This window comes from Cyrtonyx montezumae, unplaced genomic scaffold (assembly GCF_038088225.1).
Source record: "Cyrtonyx montezumae isolate F1298 unplaced genomic scaffold, pur_monq_1.0 scaffold_2, whole genome shotgun sequence".
Lineage (NCBI taxonomy): Eukaryota > Metazoa > Chordata > Aves > Galliformes > Odontophoridae > Cyrtonyx > Cyrtonyx montezumae.
Window position 1 is genome coordinate 4,950,853 of NW_027071936.1, and position 22,988 is coordinate 4,973,840.

The window sequence follows — 22,988 nt, forward strand, 5'->3', positions numbered from 1 at the left end:
TCATAGTTGAAAATAAGGGTGTGAGGGCTCACTAGGAGTTTGTGGTAGAAGATGCTGTACTATTTGCACAGTGTGGTCGTGGGTGCAGCTGGGATGGTGATTCACGAGCATTTCAGCTTGATGAAGAGACATGGTGGGCATGATGCTGACTGTGTCTTCTCAGCACCGTCAGGTGATAGATACCAGGTTCTCAAAAACACGTTTTCCCACCATTTTTCTCCGTCAAGGAACTCATGTTGCTAAATAAATAAATAAAAACAACAACAGAAAACTCCAATGTCTCCCACTTCCCCCTGCATATTCCTGCCCTATCTACTACTCCTTCATCTTTTTGTGGACAGCATAGAGTGACATCTGCAGCTGGATCACTCCTTCCCTGCGCATGCAATGGCTGTTTTTTGTCCAAGTTGATTAGGTGAGAACATTTGAACAACAGCAATAAGAGTAGGGCTGTGACTGAGGAATTTCACATGCACAGGAATGTGAGTAGTTGTCAATGTGCACATTTTCAGCTGAAGACATCACAGCTAAAAGCCAAGAGCTTTCACAGTTGAAGTGTGGGGCTTTCAAAACTGAGAGCTGATAGTGCTTGCCCTGAGCAGGTAATATGGTTTTGAGAAATTATCACACTTCAGAAAGACATTTAAAATTTTAAATTGTTCTTGAATGTTTAAGCTGAAACTTCTGCTTTTATCCAAGAGGCATAACAAACTAATTTTACCCTTGGAACTGAAATTTTCTTCAAGTCACTGATACACATCCTGCATGCTTTCTTCATGTATCTTTAATTTCAGCTGGACTTGAAGAATAAGGAAAGCAGGACTTGACCATAGTTTTGCACGTTTGTTCTTTTCTGTGATCAAGAAGTACGTGGACTAGTGTATGCCAGTATGCTGTTGTCAGTTCTGCCTGGGAGTCTGCAAACTGAGATGCTTCTGTTTTCAGAATAGATTTACTTACATAAATTTACTGTAGCCAAGTAGAAAATCTAAGCACGTGAAGTAAAGGAAATTCCCTTCTGGAGTATTCCCTTAGGAATATGAAGCAAAGGGAAGCTAGGGAATTTTAGCTAACTAGCAATGAGATCTTCTTGTTCTCCTTCATTCTTTTTGGTAACTTAAAAGAAGTGCATACTTTACAAGTTTTATAATTGATGTTTTTATAAAGGTATTCCTTTCTGTTTGCCTGTACTGCGCAATTAAACTCATAAATGAATTAAAAGGGATAGATTCTTCTTTCCTTCTCTTTCCTTTCTTCCCTCCTTCATCTTTCTTCTTCCCATCTTCTTTCCTTCTTTCTGTTCTCCAGTCTTCTGCCTTCCCTTTACTCCCATTTATGGACGAAAGTCACATCACTCTTATACTGTTGGCTGAATCCATACATGTTGAGTGATAGCTCAATGTTCATACAGTGTGTATGTTACAGTTACAGTTACAGTGTGTATGTACAGTTACAGACTTTGTAAGCAGTTGATTTCACCGCTTGATTCCTATGCAACATATGGATGTTAGGCACGTAGCCATATGGGATATCTTGGGTTGTCATTGAGGATTATTGCCCAGGAACCCCTGCATGGCTTCCCCTGGTGCTTTTCAGTGGAAGGGCTTCCCTTTGCTGGAAATCCTCTTGGTCCTGTCTCCTTCAGAACAAGGGGCTCTTGGTTCTTCAGAGACATGGGAGTAACTAAAAATCACTGCATGCCATACAAGGAGTTTTTATTTTAACTGAACTTTTGAGGGTTAAAAGTCTCTAGATGTGGGGAAGACCTTGGTAGAGTTGTACTGTGAATTTTCACATCACCAAGATGCAACTAATTCCTTCTGGAAATTAGTTTGTTCTCTAATCCCATTTGATTGTTATTTATGAGGATGCCATATGTTTATCTCTTTAGAACCAATGTTAAAGTTTTGAGGGATCTCTAAATTTGGCACACACATCCTTTTTCACTTGATTATGGCTCTAATTGTTACAGGTTAATGAACACTTCTAAATTCTAAAATAATTCAAGGAGTTATTTAGAACAAAAAGAGGAGTAATAACTAGTAATAACCAATAAATCAATATGCTTTTGTAACTAATGGTCTGCAGGAAGCACTGGCTAGTAGTCCCATGCAGTTTGACGTTTTAACCAAGAGGTGGTGCTAACAATTACCACATTCAGACTAGGATCCTCATAAAGTCTTTATAAATATATTTGCAACCTAAATTGAAGGTTTTATGTGGGCATGTGTGCTTATGTATGATGTCCTTGTATTTATGAGCTGTGTAATATTATGTTTTGTTCTTTTTAAGTGTAGGAAAGCCACAGTATAATGTGTAATTATAACTTTGGTAAGTATAACACCATTAAAGTCAGAGTAAGTGGAGCAGTGATAGGGTGATGATAGAGTGACATGTTATAACCAGTATGGTATAATAACTGTGTTGTTCCTGCTAATAAATGCACTGTTCTCCTTGCTAGCTAACCTCTAATTCCCCAGGAGGAGGGGTGTGATGCTTAACTTCAGCAAAGCTCTGGCTGTGTCTGTACAAGCTGCATTTGATGGCCATTCACATGGCAGTGGATCCCAGGCTCACTGCTGGCCTGGTGTGCTTCTGCTGGCACCAGTGGGAAGCTGTTTGCTGAGTGGAGAGTGAATACCAGCTAGCACTGGTGAAGAAAGTAAAAGTCTTTATGTGGCTGTGTGGCATAAATGATTCTGCAAACTGAAGGAAAACCTCCACAAATCCTGCTGGACATCACTAGGCAGCCTTTTTCCAGTTAAATTGTAGCCTTGTGAGCACTTATATATGGGATTACAGAAGACATCACTTCTGATAGAGGCAAATCCCACAGTCAGTTTGGGGTAGCTCTTCTCGTGGTTCTGTTGTTACTTCAACGAGAGTACACTGCTAATCTGAAAGCTGTTGACAGTCTTCTCAATGATGCTTTTTTTCCATGTTTGTGTTCTGTATTTTCTGGCTGAGTTAGTCTGTATCCTGTAAACTTCCTAATTGTGCTTTGTACTCATTACAATTACATCTGCTGTGGAAGAGAGAGAGAAAGTTTATTAACCTCAGGCTTGCCTCCTGCTGCCTGCAGTTAGAGATGGCCTGTGACAATGCTTCAGATGTTTCTGCTTTGCAGATCAATGGAAATTTTAGAGATATTTCCCTCTTCAGTCCAAAAGCAAATGCCAGTGAGTCTGAGATCCAGCAACTTTGTGCTGGACACCATTAATTTTATTTGCTTTATTATACTTTTTATACACACATAAACTAGCTATCAGAAAGTTGTCTTTAACGCTGTTTTTAATGTCACCTCTGATGGGAATAAAGCTGCTGTCCACACATGGGAGAGCAGCCTGGCTGCTTCTGTCTGTACGTGGACCATGAGCATAGACTAGAGCCTGACACAGGCAAGATGCAAACCATCACCCTTGTCCTAGTGTAGTATTTTCTGGTTTGGAGTCTCCCTAGACTCTGTTGAACAAATCTCTATTTCAAAGTATAAAAATGTGCTATTCTATCTAAGCAAAGGGGGAGAAATGCATCCTTCTTGCTCCAAATTATCTTTGTCTGTGTGAACTGTCTGGAGAGGAGCTATGGAGATGAAAGGAGAAGAGAGGGTTTTTGCAGCAAGAAATAACAAAACAAACCCTCTCTGAGTGTTTCCCACAAAGGAGCTGTATTCTTCATCTAAGTAAGGCCAGATCTGAGATAGAGGTGCTTAAATACTGAGATCTACACATCCTGAAGGATATTTTCATGAAGTGATAACTGTGCTTTCTTTGAGCATCATCTCTTCTCAAAGGACACCTCTCTTAAATGTATTGCTGCCTTCCCCCTTTGAGAGAATGGAGAGAAGCAAGTGGGTACCAGAAGTAAATTTCCTACAGTTCAGCTGGCAGATCTGTGTTGGTCAGAAAGCCCATGAGCCATGAAGTTTGAAAGATGCTTTTTTTCAGTGCCTGGCTTTTAAATGCCTGGTATTGTGTAAAAACAGTAGGCAGTTCAACTAGGTCATGCCAAGGGCTTGAAAAAGAATAGCTCCTTACCTTGTCTTTCTCAGCTATACTTCATTACACTAATGGTGTTTACCAAACAGCACTAAAATTAGGAAGGATATGAAATGTTTTTAAATTAAAGTAAGCACTTCAGAAGTAAATTCAGTGTCTGTAGTTGTCCTTAGCTGGCTACTGCTGACTTCAGAGAGCAGCACCAGGCAGCAGCAAGATCATTGTGCTTTATACACCACTGTACTTAATACTTGGCTTCTCCCTAAATATCTCTTCAATGCACCAGCAAGCCCCCATGTTTCTGAGGTCACTCTCTAACAAACAGCACAGGCATTTTCAGTTTCTCATTTCCTTTCAATAAGATGTCTATTGCTCATCACTACAGCTGCCAGCCCATATGTTTCTCTTGGTATTCTGTAATTTAGAAGTATTAAATGTGGGCCTGCTCATCCCTTTCCCTCCTTTTCCAATTCTCACTGACAGCATCACTCTGCCTGTTGCATTGATGTGAAGGGGACCTGCAGTTGTATATCTAGGGCTTCACAGAAAAGTGTTTAAAACTGCAGCTCACCTGTCTGTGCTTGTACTGACTACAGCATGCACACATACACCTGGAACTTAGATGAGTCCTTTGTTTAGTGGTGTCTCCTGCTAAGTTAATAAAAACTATTACCTGCCCTTTTGTGGCAGTAGGTGGCATAATGTCCTTTTTAGCTGTTGCAAGCCTAATAGTTGAACACTTGAGATTTTTGACACTTAAATACCATAATTAAAACCTATTTCAGCATCCCACTCATGTTTTTGCCAGCATCTGCAAGACATAAACTAGCTCTCTTGAGAGAATATCAGCAATACCTGTGAAGTAAACTTTGAGGGCTTCTCCAGTTTTCACTTATTTTCCTAGCACAGATGAGGTTCTCTGGTGCTTTGGTTACCTACCTCACAGCTCTTAGTGAGACCATCATGGTCCCACCTGCACATCTTCAGGTGGATTAAACACAAATTTACTTCCCTTGTACATTTTGATGGATGCCCTTTTCATACCCATTCCTACAGAAGTGTTGATAGGCTTTGTTTTGTTATCTCTCTGACTGCTTTGTTGTGTTCATTTTGATCCATGACATGTTATTTCTGTTAAACAGAATGTGTATTTTTGTTCAGCTTTTGTCTAGGGCTCTGGTGTTAAGCAATGGTGTTTTCCTTCTGATCAACACTTCACTTACACCATCAGAGATATAATGCGTTCAAGCAAATCATCAAAACCTTCACTTCCACGGATTTCTCTTCCAGTCCATGTTAATAAGAGGCATCTCCTTTGCTAAATGAGCACACGTGTGCTCTGTTTTGGTAGTTACTTGCCAAAACCTTGCGCTGAGCACAGGAAAGCATTTGGCATCCGCTACTTCCCCAGGGGCTTCTCCCCTCAAAAGGGAAAATCCTGTTTTTCTGTGTTACATTCTTTCAATAATGAATGTACATGAGGTTTTTTAAGGTTTGGTTGCTTTTTTCCCTCCTTCATTGTCAATGGTTTACCCGGCTGGTTCAGCCTGGTTCTGTGACAATTAGTGTGAGGGACCCACAGACCTAGGGCACAGGAAGGGGGAAAGGGAAAAGGGAAATGAGCCTAGGAACAAAACAGCGGCAACAATCTGAGGAGGAAAGCTAATTTACTAAATAAGATATCAGAAAGCAAAATAACACAGTATAATACAATATAATTGGAATTGAAGCTAATAAATCAAATAAAATGAGCAAGAGAGAGTGTCCTATAAACCGAAGGCCTTACGCTAACGCTGAAGGCGGACGGCAGCGAGCACCCACTGCTGAGTCCATCCCAAAGGAAAGAGCGTGTCCCGTGACCGCAGACAGTTTTTATCTTTCCCTCTGAGCGTAAACACGTAAGAACGCAAAGCATCGCAAAGTCCTCTGGGGAATGCAGTTCTTCTGCTCTTCTGAGACAGGTATACCTGGAACTATCGATGATCCACGGAGCTGGAGCATTAACTCTTTAACTCTAAATGCACTACATGATGTTATGATGTGGAATACCAATACCAAAAATCATAAAACCATGACATTCATGAAGACTATGCACTCATTGCTTCTTTATCTCTCCATTCTTCTCTGCTTCTCCTTCCTTGATTTGGTACGAGCTGCATTTTAGCCATTAACTCCCTGTTTCCCGTGGTTTTCCCTGTAATGTTAGTGTTACTCTTTCTGGCACTTGCTTATTGCTTGAGCACTCTAAGGCAAGCTTCGAGTGGATCTGGCTGCTTTTTGCAAATGCCAGCTGTCTGTTTGGGTTCTGCTGCATTCCACAGCAAGTGTTTCTGCATATGCTTCTCCTGGATTCTAGCTCTGAACTTTATGGCTTTAAGTAGGGAATGGGGCACCCTGGGGTGGCTCAGGCATAGTCACTTCAGTCCCAGTATCTGCTGGGATCCCCAGGGATCCTAACCCCACAGCTTAACAACAGCTCAGCCCCCCCAAAATTGAGCAGTAGTCTTGACTAAGTTTTTGACTAAATAATGGCTATTACTTCCCATGCTTACTCTTTTACCCAGTTAGGAATTATTCTGAATTATTAAATGGTGCAATGGCATCTCTCTAGACTTTTTCTTTTTAGAATGAATGAGAAATGATGATAACTGCCCTTAACAGATTTTCTCACCCATAGTCCCATCTTCCCATGCTATTCACTGTGGCACTGACCTTACAACTCCATAGAGCATCAGAGGAGAGGAAGGAGAGACCCTGCTCAGTAAGAAATAAGCAAGCCTCTGCCTCTTGATGCCCAACCATAGATCAGACATCTGCCAGTGTGAGGGAGTCAGGTCATCATGGACCTGGGAATACAAGAGGGGTGAGGCAAATACTAGGGAATGGATGGAGAGGCAAGACTGACTCCAAAGAGTATGCTGGAACACTCTGCTGTTCAGCTGGGTGTATCCAGAGGGGAATGAGGGACAGACAAATTCACATCTTAAGTAAAATACTGAATTTCAGTATAGGATTGAGTGCTTTTGACAAGAGGAGGAACAAGGAAAATCTCCATTCTTTACTGGATGAGGCTGGACCTATGAGGATAAGGAAAATGCTGAAGTTCTCAATGCCTTCTTTATGTCTGTCTTTAAAAGTCAGACCAGTTATCCTCAGGGTACTCCACTCTTTGACCTGGAAGTCTCAGTTGGGGAGCAAAATAAACCCCTTCCAATTCAGGAGGAAACAGACAGGTACCTACTACTCCAACTGGGCTGCCACAAGTCCATGAGCGCAGATGAGATTCACCTGAGTGCTGAGGGAACTGGTGGAGGTTATAGCTGAGCTACTTTCCGTCATCCATCTGTGCTCCTGGTTGACTGATGAGGTTCCAGAACGCTGGAGACTTGCCAATGTGACTCCCATCTACAAGAAGGGTTGTACGGAAAACAACAGGCCTGTTAGCCTGACCCTGATGCTAGGGAAGGTTATGGAGCAGATTATCTTGAGGGAGATCATGCAGCCTGTGCAGGATAACCAGGGGATCAGCCATAGTCAGCATGGGTTCCTGAAGGGCTGGTCCTGCTTGACCAACCTGATCTCCTTCTATGATCTAGTGACCCATCTGGTGCATGAGGGAAAGGCTGTTGATGTAGTCTACCTGGACTTCAGTAAGGCCTTTGACTCTGTCTCTGACAGTACTCTCCTGCAGAAGCTGGCAGCCTGTGGCTTGGACAGGTACAGTCTCTTCTGGGTAAGGAACTGGCTGGAGGGCTGGGCCCTGAGAGTGGTGGTGAATGGAGTGAAATCCAGCTGGGGCCCGGTCAGGAGTGGTGTTTCCCAGGGGTCAGTACTGGGGCCTATCCTCTTCAATATCTTTATTGATGACCTGGACAAGGGCATCGAGTGCACTCTCAGTAGAGTTTGCAGATGATACTAAATTGGCAGGATGTGTCAATCTTCCTGGGGGTAGTGAGGCCCTATGGAAGGATCTGGTCTGTCTGGATTGCTGGACTGATGCCTATGGGCAAGGTTCAGCAAGATCAAATGCTGAGTCCTGCACTTTAGCCACAACAACCCCAGGTAATGCTACAAGCTTGGCACAGAGTGACTGGTAGACTGTGTAGAGGAAACAGACCTGAGGGTATTGGTAGATGGTTGGCTGAACATGAGCTAGCAGTGTGCCCAGGTGGCCAGAAAGGCCAATGGTGTCCTGGCTCTTATTGGAAGTAGTGTTGCAAGCAGGAGTAGAGAAGTAATTGTCCTCCTGTACTCAGCACTAATGAGACCGCACTTTCCTCTTTGAAAGAGTGGTCAGGCACTGGAATGGGCTGCCCAGGGAGGTGGTGGAGTCACAGACCCTGGAGGTATTTAAAGAACATTTAGATAATATATTGGAACATGGTTTAGTGAGAACTATTGATAGTTGGATGGTTGGACTAAATAATCTTGTAGGTCTTTTCCAACCTTGGTGACTCTATGACTGTGGTCCTGGTTCTGTGCCAGAACTCTCTTCATCTCTGGATAGGACACCCCAGTTACCATGCCTCTGCTGCCTCATCTGTAGGATGAAGGTGAAAATCCTAATCTTCTTTGTAAAGCACTTTGAAACTTACTGGCAAAGGAGCTGTGGAACTGCAGAGCTAAGCTGACTGAAATGGCTGAGTTATTTTTGCTGAAGCTTGGAGCTTCTCAAAAGGCTGAGCTAACCAAAGGAGTTGTTAGACAGTGGGAAAAATAACTGGGTCAGGAGCTGTATTTATGAACGATGGCAGGGTCACATTACTCACTGTGAATAATTTATCTGATGAAGATGTATAGTTTGCATAATTTTCTTAAAACAATGTACTGTAAATATGTCTGCTGAATAATTTGAGAGATGAGTCAATAGGATTTGGTTAAGATCCAATGGCTTTTTGAATTATTGAATCCCTCATCCCTTGAACAGCACCAGCTGCAATACAAATAGGTTCCCACTCACTCCACCTGGAGGTTCCCTCTGTGGAGTGGGTTTAAGAACATATTCAGCATTGTGGGTGCAAACTGGCCCTTCAAGGGCAATGGGGTGTTGCAGACAGTGCCTCATCAAGTCTTGGCTGTTGCAGCAAAGCCTATTACGAGGAATGGAGGCTTGTGATAAGTCATTGCCTTTTGTTCTAGACAGCTAAGTTGCTTATGGTCTGGACTTTTTTGATACCAAAGCTCAAGCATTGCACAGTAGCATTTGCTTACTTGAGCACTTCTGCTCACAATAAACCTTGATGAACAATACAATTAGCCTTCATAAGGCATTATTCTGACTTTATCATAGCACCCTTGAAAACTTTCAAACTCTGCATCTGTTGGTTCCTTGACTCTCACTATCTTCTATGTAATTAAACCTTTGTGTTATGAGTAGTGCTCATTAGCATCTGTGTGAGTGAAAAGCCTTACTAGAATGTGGTTCTTTCAGAGTCAGGGAGAAGTTCCTCTATCTCATGGGGCAGCCCTTTGTCAGCTCCTCTCTTTCACTATTGAATTGCACAAGATGAAGTGGGCCAGTGCACTGGACGGCTGTCTGGTTTCTCTAGAACATGCTCTAAGTGGCTTCTTAAATGTAAGTAGAGAAGCTAAAGACTGATTTCTTCTCAATGTGTCCTACTGGCTATGAGTATGCCCTGGGACAGATTCCTATGTGATCCTGGGCTTTAGTTTTGCTGTTCTGAATTTACTTTTTCTACCAGTTTTTCCACCACCAAGATAAATAACAGGACACAGTGCATTATTAGGTGCTTCAAAGTGGAAAGGACAGGACCCATGGAATCATAGGGTGCTTACAAAAGTAATGTTCTGTGCCCTCACTCACAGACTCACAGTGAAAATGTTGATGCTCGGTTATGCCCTGGGTGTGAAATACAGGCTTTTAGTTCAGCACTGAATCTACTGCCATTAAGTGGATGCTATCAATGCACCTAGACTAAAGGAATGTGTTTGCTTGGTCAGTAAACATCTTTTTTTGGGCAATTTAAGTAACTAGGTTTTCATTTTCTCTTCCCTGGGCAGACTTTATTTCTTTAAGACAGGGCCATTTATTGGCAGCCCCATTTCATTTGTTGCCATGCCCAGCACTCTGTGGCATTGAGCTGGAGCCCTGGTGCTTCAGGACGGACCAGAATGCAGGGCATGAACTCAGCTGTCCACAGCTGCTGCTTTGCTTGCAGCAACCTATTCAGAAAACTTACAGTTGACTTTGCATTTCTGGGCCTTGATCTCTGGCTCTGAAGTTAACTGGGATAATTTAGAGTTCACACACATCTCCCTGAGGGATTGGTTTAAAAATACATGTAATGTGGGTTTGAAAACTATTTTTTGATTGGAAGTATTTGGAAATGTTCCTCTCCACTGGTCTTAAAAGGTGTCTTTTTTTTTTTTTAATGAATGCTGAGACATTGATTAATAAAATTCCAAAAGTATTAACTCAATTGAGCCAAGACCAATTATTTTTTTTTCTTATAATTCATGAGAATAAATACAATAAAAAAAAGAAATCTCAGCAACTCTGTTAAACCATATCCTTAGCAGTCTCCCTCCCACCATCCCTAGCAGATACTTTACGATGCTAGAGGCAGCGCTGCTGGTTCTTTTCTCAGGGGACGGACAAGCAAAGCCTTGGCTCAGTGCTGCAAACCATCAGCTTGTCACAATTCATCTCAGGCACATAGCAGGCTAGCTCTCAATGCAGTCAAGGTCTCAATATAGGAGAGGTGATGCTCAAGTCAGTCCCAAAAATGCATGCCCCTGAGGGTGGCTTGAGGCTGGCAGGTGCAGGCTCTGGCTCACCCCACATAGGAAGGGCACATAAGGACTATGCCCACCAGGCATTAGGGGATCCACCTGCCCAGAACATCTTCCTGGAGGCTGCTCAGACTCTGCTGGTTACTCTTTTTCCAGCTCTGCAATGATAGGTACCCCTGGAGTAGAGGAGAAGACACTGCAGCTCTTTGTGCTGGTGAGGGGGAACTACTGGGCTCCTAGTACACTGTCCAGGGAGAATTTATGGGCCTGGCTGTGTTTGGGACACAGACCACTTGGGATAAACATCCATCCTTCATGTCTGAGTAAGCTGCCCTAGGAGATTCATTTGTAAGCTGGCCTACCTTCTTCCTGAGTTTTCTTTTCCCCTTTATATTGTGAAGGATAATGTACTGTTGAAATTAAAGCAGGCCTGGGGACTGGAGACAGAACTGTTTGAGTGGAATGGACTGATGAGGAGTGAGTAATAAAATTTAAGACTGTGTAGGAGCTGCTAGGGATAATATAGTCTGATTTATTTGAATTACCATAATTTATAGAACACTAGACTATGTTGTGATTCTTTAGAATTTTATCAGGAAATTTGCATTCAATATTTAAGGATCTCTGGGCAGAAACACTCAAGTTCTTTTATTATTTTGGCCCTTAGCAGAGCGTGTACCACAGAAGAATTTATAAGTGCATAAAAAGATTTTAATAAGTTTGGATGGCAAAAAAAGGTTTGAAAACTAAAATCGGGAAAGAAAGATTTCTGCTTCACCCTTTCCCAAGAATATGGGTAGATATTTTTAACAAACACTACGCTGCATTTGCATTATTCACCTCTTTTTCTATTTGAGACAGAGCGAGCCTTGGGAGAGCCTCTAATATCCAGAGGCCAGTGGCTTGGCTGGTGTCAGTCAGCAGTGAAACTTTCTCCTTGTGCCTAAAAACTGCAGGTTTTCTCTGTTGTGCATCTCTATCCTTTCTGAGATGGTCCCTACTTAGCTAGAAATCTGCTTGTTGAAACAAATGATACAGTCTTTGCTTTTGTTTTCAGTGCTCTAATTATTACTTTTACATTGTGAAAACCTTCAGTTTTAAAGTTAATCCTCTAATAATTTCATCCTCTCCAGAGATCCTCCCTAAAGGGAGATAAGCAGAAACAGCACAAGATTGGGTCCCTCAGCACTGGGTGACTAAATCTTATGTCCTGTAGGAACACACAAAGCAGGAGGGGTGAATTGTTACCAGTCTGTGACCCAGCAAAGTACATCTGGCTGCACAAGTGATCTCAGCTGTGTACAAACCATGTTCTCTGTAGTGGCATCTCCATCTTAAAATTGTGAAATATTGTTTCAGCCACTCTCTGGACCTTCCCATTACATGGTTGATTTGTAGGCATGTTCCATCCCATCTAACTTTGCAACCTCTTACAGTAGAGTGGACTGCAGCCCCTGCATCCTCAATATAACAGCTGAGGACTATTGACTCCCTGATGATCTTCAAACTGCAATACTACTTAAAACCTTTGTTGCCAGTCAAGCAAAGTGTTTAAAGTTTTAATAGGCTTTGAGATAATTTATGAGCACCTCTTTCTTAGTTGGTTTAGTAAATTGTACCTAAGAACGTTCTGAAAGTTTGGCAGTTCATGATTCATCTGCGCTTTTGCCAACTGCTTTGGTTCTTTTCCTTTTGTTTCTTTTATTTTTCTTTATTTTCATTCCTTTTCCCTGTTGGATACTCTTTCTTAATTCACAGTTTTGGTTTGGAATGTACTTTGTCACACACTTATTTTCTGTGCCAGAGACCCTTACACACTCTATTAAGGATAACTTTCCACATGCTAATATTTTTATCTGTAAAATAGCTTTTAAAAACATGGTCAATTTTGAAGTCCAATTGCAGAGGAGCCCTGCCCTTGGCTGAACAGAGCCTGCTCTGTCTCCTGCAATGTCTTGTTCCACTCTCTCCTCACCTTTTTCTCTCCCTGGCTTAACCTGCTGAAAGGTATCTGCTGAAAGATGAGTGCAGCTGTTTCTCTTGACATCTGAATGCATCTAGTGAAAGAGGGACCAATCACCTGCATGGGTCCCAACCACATACCCCCAAACACAACTCTGTATATACACATTCATTTAACCATGCTCTTTATGTTCTGACAACCCATTTTCCTGCTGAGCAAAAGGGATAGTGTCCCTGCAAAGCAGGCTTTGCACAGGCATAGGAAGGACCTGCCAATTTGAGAAGAAAAACTGGCTGGAAGGTGTGGGTAAAGAGGAAGGCCTGGATGGGTGAGTGACTTCTGTGGTGGGTCACCAATGTACCACCAGGTGCTGAACTTCTGGCCAAGCACATTTTCCACAGTGGTAAGGATATATCAAGAAAATAAAGGACAGCTGCCTGAAGGCAGAGAGTATGGGGGCTTCCAAAAAACCTTTTTGTGCCTTTGCCCTGGCTAGCTCCTAGATGATGGGCTGGGAAACAGAGAAGCAGTTTATTGTGAATAGAGGAGTCAGTAATCCTCACATATGTGAACTTTTTAGTTTTTGGCAGCCTTGTCAAAATAATCCTGTTTTCCTCAAAATGTTTGAGTGTTTCTGGGCTCTTTGGAAGGCTTATTGCCTGACAAACTCAGTGCTTGTCTCTTCAGGCAGCTGGAGGTGGTGGGGGCACAACTGTAACATGGGCTGCATTAGCTCTCATATTTTTCCTTGTTATTTTTATCTTCTCAGCCTTCAGAGTGCTTTAATTAGGCTGGAATCCTAGGTTTCTTTTTTTTTTTTTTTTAGAGCAAGTTTCTAGCCCTTGTGACTATGGAAAAAAAAAATAGCTCAAAAATATGCACTGTGCTTTGGATGTGCTAAAATCAGGAACTGAACAAAGAGCGTAGCTGGGGCTGAGAACATGGGATGCTTATTTAAAAAAATAAATGAAAAATTATCTGGATTTTATTTTCTTTGCCTTGCAATATCTTACCTCTTGTTCTCATTCCTTTGAAAGCACTGGACAGCCCCAAATCTTGTGATGAAGCATTTTCAGCACTGGGACCTACCAACTGTGATATCTCAAGCCTTGCTGTCATTATCACACACTTGGAAGCCTGGGTGCAACACCACTATTTCAGTATTATTTCATTAATGGGAGACTATATATATATATAAAGACTATATATATATATATATAAAAGACCAAGTGCCGGGTCCTGCACTTTGGCCACAATAACCCCATGCAATGCTATAGGCTTGGGGCAGAATGGCTTGAAGAATGTAGAGAGGAAAAGGACCTGGGGGTGTTGGTTGATGCTCGGCTCAACATGAGCCGGCAGTGTGTCCAGGTGGCCAAGAAGGCCAACAGCATCCTGGCCTGTATTAGAAATAGTGTAGCCAGCAGGAGCAGGGAGGTGATCATCCCCCTGTACCCAGCTCTGGTACGGCCGCACCTCGAGTACTGTGTTCAGTTTTGGGCCCCTCACTACAAGAAGGACATTGAGGCCCTGGAGCGTGTTCAGAGAAGGGCAACAAAACCGGTGAGGGGTCTGGAGCACAAGTCTTATGAGGAGCGGCTGAGGGAGCTGGGATTGTTTAGTCTGGAGGAGAGGAGGCTCAGAGGAGACCTTATTGCACTCTACCACTTCCGGAAGGGAGGTTGTGGTGAGGAGGGGGTGGGCCTCTTCTCCCTGATAAAAAACGACAGGACGAGAGGGAATGGCCACAAGTTGTGCTGGGGAAGATTTAGATTAGACCTGAGGAAACTTTTTTTTTCTGAAAGAGTGGTCAGGCACTGGAATGGCCTGCCTAGGGAGGTGGTTGAGGCACCATCCCTAGCGCTGTTCAAGAAGCATTTAGATGAGGTGCTAAGGGATTTGATTTAGTAATTGGGTAGGGATAGTGATAGGAGGATGATTGGACTAGATGATCTTGTAGGTCCTTTCCAACCTTATGAACCTATGAACCTATGAACCTATAAAGACTATATATCAAGCAGTTAAAATGAATCAAGACATTCCGAGCTATGACAAATCAATGTCTAGAAAATATGCTGAGAAAAGTTGTCAGACACAAGTTGCAAAAACACTGTCAGTAGGCTAGTGCTCTGCTGACATGTGGGCTTGTTTTACATTATTCCTATAGCAAAATAGAGTGACTGTTGCTCTTGTACTTAGACTGGCTGATTTGCCACAGGCAGACAGCTCTTCTGGGGTATGCAAAAGGAGAATTCAGACTGAGGAGAGAGAGAGGGTAGAGGGCAAAAAGCATGAAACAGAGCTGCCCTCGTCTTAAAACATGCTAACTCAAAATTAGTTGTTTTACTTAGATTTATATTTATCTGTCTGACACACACAGGTGACAGGAAGAACTGGCATAAACTCTTGTCATTAAAATTATTTTATTTGTATTAATAACTATTTACTAACTCTGGCATCATCCCAGGCACCATGCAAAACCCAAGAAAAGCATACTGTCTCCCCAAAGAGCTTGTATTAACTTAGTCTGTAGAAACCATTTTCTTTTTTAATATTATATATAAATAATTCTTTTTATCAGTATTTATTATAGAGATTTACTCTTCCCCATTCATGTTTTCATGACAAAAAAAATTTGACACAGTGAAAACACTCTGTGGTTCAATTCAGCTATGTTTAATGGAGTTTCTTCCTGGAAAACCATTGGGACCATCAGTGCAGCAAGGCCCTTAGCTTTGAAATCTGCCTAAGCATCATTAATTTTGATGGCTCAAGTATGCACCTTGCATCAAGCACATGCCGAAGCACTCTCCTGACTGTTGGATGGATTGGTGATCACGCAAAAGGCTTTGGTGAAATGCTGTGCAAAGTCTCAGATGAAATTCCCCAGGCATTCACCATGGAGGTGGGAACCACCTCTGTCACCAGGGCAGTGCTGAGTCGAGCAGTGTGAGTGCTCTGATGTGTGAGACTACTGGGTCATCCAGTGTCCAGACCACCTATGACAGCAGCATCCATATTTTGCCACTTTTTTTTTTTTTTGCATTTCCTGCTGCAGTAGGAAACAGCAATAATAGTAACACAACTGTACAGCAGGGTTTCCCCTTAAGCATCTTGCTGAATTAATTTAGGTCTTTTATTTTACCTATACATTCCTCCAAGTATGTGTTTGGTTATTTGCTTTGTTTGTTTGCTTTTGCAAACTGAAGGAAAGAACTTAAACCAGAGATCATGTGGGATAAATGACTTCTAAGAGAGCTGGTAAAATAATGATGGGTCAATACAGTAAGATAAAGATTTTTAAAAAGTAGAACCAAATCTGTCTTTTAATAAAGGTATCTGATGAAATAAAGGCAACAATAGCAACAAAACCAAAGCAAAATAATGGAAGGTAAAAACAACAAATCATATTTATAGGAACTAAAACAAAACAACAACAAAAAAGTAATATCTAGTCTCCGTGGGAGGATAACTGAAAAAAAGATAATACTGGAATAACTGAAAAAAATATAGTAATGCCTAATGAGGTCCTTTTGGAGACTGCACAAACAGCTGATTTAAAAGGAAGCTATGCCCATGGAAAATCTTCAGACTTGCATCCAATTGCCCTTATTCTTTAATGCCTTGCTGCCTTCTTATGCCCACTGTTGTGGTGTCAGGGAGTGCTGAATGGTGGCTCCTGTCTCCTTAGGTTCCTAACCACATGTGATGGATGCAAAAGATGCCTCTAGATCATCTCTAGGTCTGGGCCTTTTGTAAACCTCCACACTTTTTCTGCATCCAACTCTATGAATGAGTTTTTATTTAGTTGTTCATTTATTTATTGCCCTTGATAAAGTAAGCATCATTATTTGGAGGTTAGACATGAGTGGAAAATCCCTCCCCACAACTGTCCCCATTTTTTCCTCTATCCTACCCTCTCTACAGGGATTTTTCTATTCCTCTGAAGTACTAGGCCTTAGACCCTCATTTTTCAGAATCAGTTTGAATGAGGTTTGGCTGTTCAGTGTAGGGAGCACAGGGAGATGTGCACTGATCCTTAGGAAACCAGCTATGCTGGGCTGGAAGTTACAGAGAAACAATGTACAAAAGCCAAGCCAGCCAGAAGTCTCTTTAGGGTTTTTGGATTACTATTTTTTTCTGTCTGATGCTCGTGAAATAAATCAGGTTGGCAGAAGCACTTCACTGAGAACTTCTCTGGACATGTGTAAGCTCTGAGAATAGAAAGGCTGTTGCAAGGCTGTGGGCAGTAAATGAGGGTACATAAGCAGGTTTTTATTGTTTTTTTTTTCCTCAAATCAGATTGGTTTTATGTAGGCATGTACAACCTTTTAATGAAAGCTGAGACAGCTTAGAGAAAACATACACAAGGGCATTCAGTTCTTGTGAGTCTCTCTACAGGTGACAAGCTTCAACCCTTGAAGTCCCAGAATGCCAAACTGGTTTCTCTATGAGTTATAGGCTGCTGTTTCTAAAGTTTTAGACTGCTGTTTCTAAACCGCCTGGCATCCGGTGCAGAGCTCCGCCCCTCTGCTGCTCCCACAGCATTAACTCCTTCACTGCTGCGTGATGCTCTGATGTGGAATACCGGCATCAAAACCACAAAACCACAACAAAAAGTCACTTCATTTTTCCTTTTTATAATATATTAAAAATATAAATTATAAGATGTATAATAGAAAAGGACATATTCCAAACATTAGATGACCACAGCACGAAGAGAAGCTTCTCGTGTTATCTTCATTTGTGTGACACAAAGAGGAATGTGTTATGTGTCCTCAAACAGGGTTTTTTGTAAAACAATTTAATAAAAAAGTGAAAACTATTTATTTGGAAGCGCTGAATGGAAAAGACTGAGAACTGGAAAGAAATAAGAACAATAAAATATTAGGCTTCCAAATGACTGTGACTTGATATATCTTGTCTCAGCTTTTGTTTGATTTTCCCCGAAAGAAGTTGGCAGTGACAATGAAAGGCTGTGAATAATGTAACAATATAATGCACTTGTGCCAAGATTTAAATACTAAAGAAATGTTCTAAAATACCATGTATCAAATTATCTGCAAGAAGCAGGAAAAAAATGAACTACATTTTCATTCTTCGGAAACAGAGAAAAATTACAGGCAGAGTTAAGACATTTGTCATTACATGGGTAAAAATTCCTTATTGGAAAATTGATCATGATTAGGACCAAATGAATACCTTGATGATGATGGTTGGCATAAATAAGTGATGTGTTTCATCATGTTCCAATAAACAGAATAAAACCAGAAAACTCAAACCAAACCAAAATCAGTATGACAGACTCAGAGTGCACCTCCTGTATCTCTTTTTATTGACTAACAGTTTGCATGAGGATGTATTGACTTTTTAATGTATTTTGTGCACCACAGATGGGAGCCTTTTAGGACCAAGATAGTGGGTAAGCACTGTGTGTGACATTTTTACACAGCTCACAGGTATGAGTCTTACTATGATGAGTTTCAGCTCACTCAGATGGACAACAGATCTCAGGATTAATGCAGTTACTGGAGACAATGTTTAGGGAGGAGAAAATATACTTTTTTTCTAAGGTAGTTCAGAGGCTTTCAGAGGGTTAGTGGAAAAAAAGACAAAGTAATGTAAAGGGAATACTGTGATGCTGTTTCCTTCCATCTCCAGTCCTTAGTTTCTTCAGGCTGACCTTAACTGTTTGGTGGCTACAATTGAGTCAGCAATATGCTTAGGTCGGTTTATAAGACAAATAAAACACTGCACATACAACTATTACTTGAGTTATTTTTACTAGTTTTTCAGCTTCAGAAACAATTCCATTTTGTACAACGTACTCCCACAGCAAAAGGATATCATAGTATGCTCTGACAGGCAAATGTAGGAGGCTGTAAATTAAATGAAATAGATTTATTGGGATCATCTGCTTTTACTTTATGAGAAGGCTTGTTGTCTCAAAATAATCCTTGCTACCCTTTCTTCTCTTAAGGTCATATAGATGGGACATCTGGCAGTGAATCACAACAGTGCAGCCAGTAACACCAACCCCAACCAGCACAAGACCAAGAATAGGTCAGCTTGTGCTCTGTAACAAAAGAAATAGAGCACATTTTCTTTGTTGCCAGTATTTTAAGTAGTACATGGGGAAAAAAAAATATATATATATACATACACACATATATATGGTAAATATCAAAGCTAGGTTGATAGTAAAACCTCCAGTTCAAAGACCTTTGTGCTACACGAACCTGTAATTTTTGCCAAGTTAGTCACAATTTCATTGTGAACAATGAACATGAACATGGCAGTCTGCCCCTAAATGCAATTTACAGACAAATCTCATTTGTTCTGCACCACCTAGGGATTATTACTATAGTCTCTAACTGACATTTTATGAATCCAAGAACACATATTAATTTCATTTACAGCATGTCCAGTTCTGTTAAACAACCAAGATGCTGATTTATCAGTGGTATCAGCAATAATTCTAACTCAGCTCAGGGCCATTTTTTATGTCAGTCCAGGGCAGGCTTAGTGCTTCAGCAGCAACAGCAGGAACAGGACCGAGTCTACTCATCTCTCTTCTAGGGAAAAGGATGTTCCTAATTTCTGAGAGCAAGGGAGTACTCCTTCCCCTACCTTGTTTCAGACACAGCTTTATCATATTTCCTTGAACAAGCTTCACATGAGACATCACTCCAATGGGACATCAGTCAGCATTACTAAGGAAAATAGTGTCAAGATAGGAGTTTTTCTTGCCAGAAAATTCTGCCCTACAGTAATATCTTGCAAGTATCATGGTCATGTGCCAGCACCAACAGAGGCACATCTTGCTCTCCCCTTTCCTGTTACAGTGCATCAGCACATATCTGCACTCAAAAAGTACCTAAAAAGTACACAGTGAGAATTGGCTGTGCATTTCCCCTGCTACACCCAGAGACTTCAGGTACACTGTCAAAATGTAATGGTCCATCTTACCCAGCTTGATTAGGCATTTTATCATCTCTGAATGACGTCACAGCTGGTGTGAACTTTTGTTTCAGATATCAGCATTCCCCTGTCCAAATTCTTTCATGTGACTAGTTTTGGTTAGAGAATGAGCTCTTGCTGAATTTAATTAGATAGAAACACAATTTAAGAACAGATGATACCAGACCTTCTCATTACCAAGGAAGATGGCCTGAAGACACCTGGCTCAGTGCCCAGATGTCTCCCTAGCACAGTTTTCTGGCTGAGAAAATAATCTGCTACATCCAGGAAGAATGTGAAGCTCACATCTGTACATGAAACTGTCAAAATGGTATCACTATAAATTGTACTGATATAAAAACAAAAAGTGCCTTAATTATGAGTGTTTCCTTGGTTAGTGTAAAATGAGTTCTGTGGGGGTTGAGAGGGTCTTTTTCATAGAATCATAGGGGTTGGAAGGAACCTCTAGAGATCATCGAGTCCAACCCCCCTGCCAAAGCAGGATCCCTACACCAGGTTGCACAGGTAGGCGTCCAGGCGGGTCTTGAATATCTCCAGAGAAGGAGACTCCACCACCTCTCTGTGCAGCCTGTGCCACTGCTCCATCACTGCATTGTGAAGAAGTTCTTCCACACATTTGTGTGGAACCTCCTGTGCTGCAGTTTCTGTCCATTCCCCCTTGTCCTGTCTCCACACACTGCTGAAATGAGTCTGGTCTCGCCACTTTGTCCCCCACACCTCAGATATTTATAAACGTGGATCAGGTCCCCTCTCAGTCCTCTTTTCTCAAGGCTAAAGAGACCCAGTTCACTCAGCCTTTCTTCATAGGGGAGATCCTCCAGGCCCTTCACCATCTTTGTGGCCCTGAGCTGGACTCTTTCCAAGAGATCCCTGTCTTTTTTATACTGGGGAGCCCAGAACTGGACACAGGACTCCAGACGAAGCCTCACCAGGGCAGAGTAGAGGGGGAGGATGACCTCCCTTGACCTGCTGGCCACGCTCTTCTTAATGCATCCCAGAAAGCCATTGGCCCTCCTGGCCACACGGGCACACTGCTGGCTCATGGTCAACGTGCCGTCCACCAGGACACCCAGGTCCTTCTCTATAGAGCTCCTCTCCAGCAGCTCATCCCCCAGCCTGTACTGGTGCATGCAATTATTCCTCTCAAGGTGCAAGACTCTACACTTGCTTTTGTTAAGTTTCATCTGGTTTCTGACTGCCCAGCTCTCCAGCCTGTCCAGGTCTTGCTGAATGGCAGCACAGCCTTCAGGCGTGTCAGCCAATCCTCCCAACTTCATATCATCAGCAAACTTGCTGAGGGTGGCCACTATCCCCTCATCAAGGTCATTGATAAAGATGTTGAACAAGACTGGACCCTGCACGGACCCCTGGGGGACACTGCTGGTCACAGGCCTCCAACCGGACTCTGCACTGCCAACGACAATGCTCTGCGCTCTGCCAGTCAGCCAGTTCTCAACCCACTGCACTGTCCACTCATCTACCCCACACTTACTTAGCTTTGCTATATCATGGGAGACAGTATCAAATGCCTTGCTGAAATCAGGGTAGACTACCTTTCCTATCAGACTGCTGCAAGGACAGCATGCCTTCCTGTCAATTCCCGTGACAGCTTCCCAGAGGAAGAAAGAACAGCTTTCTTGTTATGTCAAAGAATCGCACATGCTTCCTACTGCTCACTGATAGTCCATCTCCTCTTACTATCTGCAGGTAGTCTGTGACCTGTGGGGACGCTGGTGAACAATTCACTAGGAGCCTGCTGAATAGTCCTGCTTGACTGTGATCAGACATGGCATATTTCTGTGGCCTTAGGAACATCCCAAGCCCCATCCTCTCCTTAGGCAGTCTTCAAAATTACCTTCCAGCTTCAGGAGTAAAGTCCACTATAGTCATTAAGGGAAGGGAGCAGAACAAGGGTATGGACAAAAGAAGTTCTGAAGATGAGAGGAAGGGCTGCAGGACTGGAACCACAGCCTGAATCTTTGTCCTTTCTATTTTGATGTACCAGAAAAACATCCAACTACTGTTGGCAGATAGAAATGATCCCCCTACAGACTCCTGACCCAGCCCTTCACTGAAAGCTCCAAGCAATTTGCTGTTTTGTCACAGCAAAAAGACAACAAAACCTATTATCTTGGATGTCAGGGGAAAGTTTTTTATAGAGAGAGTGGTGAGCTGCTGAAACAGGCTGCTCAGGGAGGCTGTGGATGCCCCATCCTTGGAGGTGCTCAAGACCAGTAAGTTGTGGCCCTGCCTGTGACTGATGATCCTTGGGGTGCCTTCCAACCCAAGCCATTCTATGATTTGATGACCCTATGATCTTAGCAAATTTTCTGCAAAATTGGAACTACATCACAGCATGCATTGGAGGTAGCAATCCCTGTGTGGGGTGGCAGACACTGAGCTCCCAGACAGAGCTGGAAGAAATGAATGGAGATGGCTGGATAAGAAAGCACATGGCTGGAAAGACAGCCATCAAATTCTCCTTACTCTTTTCTCTGGTACTTTGTTCTCTCTGCAAAATGTTGACTAGAAGTGCAAAAAGTAAGTGTTCAGGCCGTGGTTATGTCCTGCTTTCTTCCCCCAACAAGGGTGTATTTTATAACAGAATTCTGTTCAAATATAAGTTCTATTTTTAAAATAGCTATTATTCTTCATACTGCATATGAAACAAGAGCCATGTTTTGGGTCTAACATGCTTTTTGGTAGCAGATTTTGGGAAGAAGTATTTCATAGAAAATAAAATAAAATAATTAAGTTAATTCAAAATTAATTTAAACTAAATTAAAATAAATAAAATATAAAAGGAGATATTGAGAAATCTTTTTTTCATGTATATTTAAGCAAAATAGACATATTTGTACCCAGGGGTTCTTGAATACAAAATCTGCCATCCTCTGCTCTGATAAATGAACTTCAGAACTAGAAACAAAAACAGGTCTATTTTGGAGACAGTGTCCAGATTCTGATATCAGGTGTAATGTAACACAGCTGGTCTGCCGTGTTATCCAGAATCTGAATGAAATCCACTGGGTAACTGAGGGTCTCTCCCTAAGTGAAATGTCCATGAGCTGACAGCAATACATCTTTAAATGTAGAAATATATAATCCAAGCCCCATCTATGTGGTTGAGAGTTCCCGTCTCCAAACAATGACACTGTTTCAAGAAATCTTAAAGCCCTGAAAGGAGAAAGATCTTGCTTGGTTGCACTTCAGAAAATTACAAGAATGCTAGTCCTAAAGCCAAAATCTAAATAGTAGCATTCCATTCCCAGATCAATCTTTCACGTTCTTTT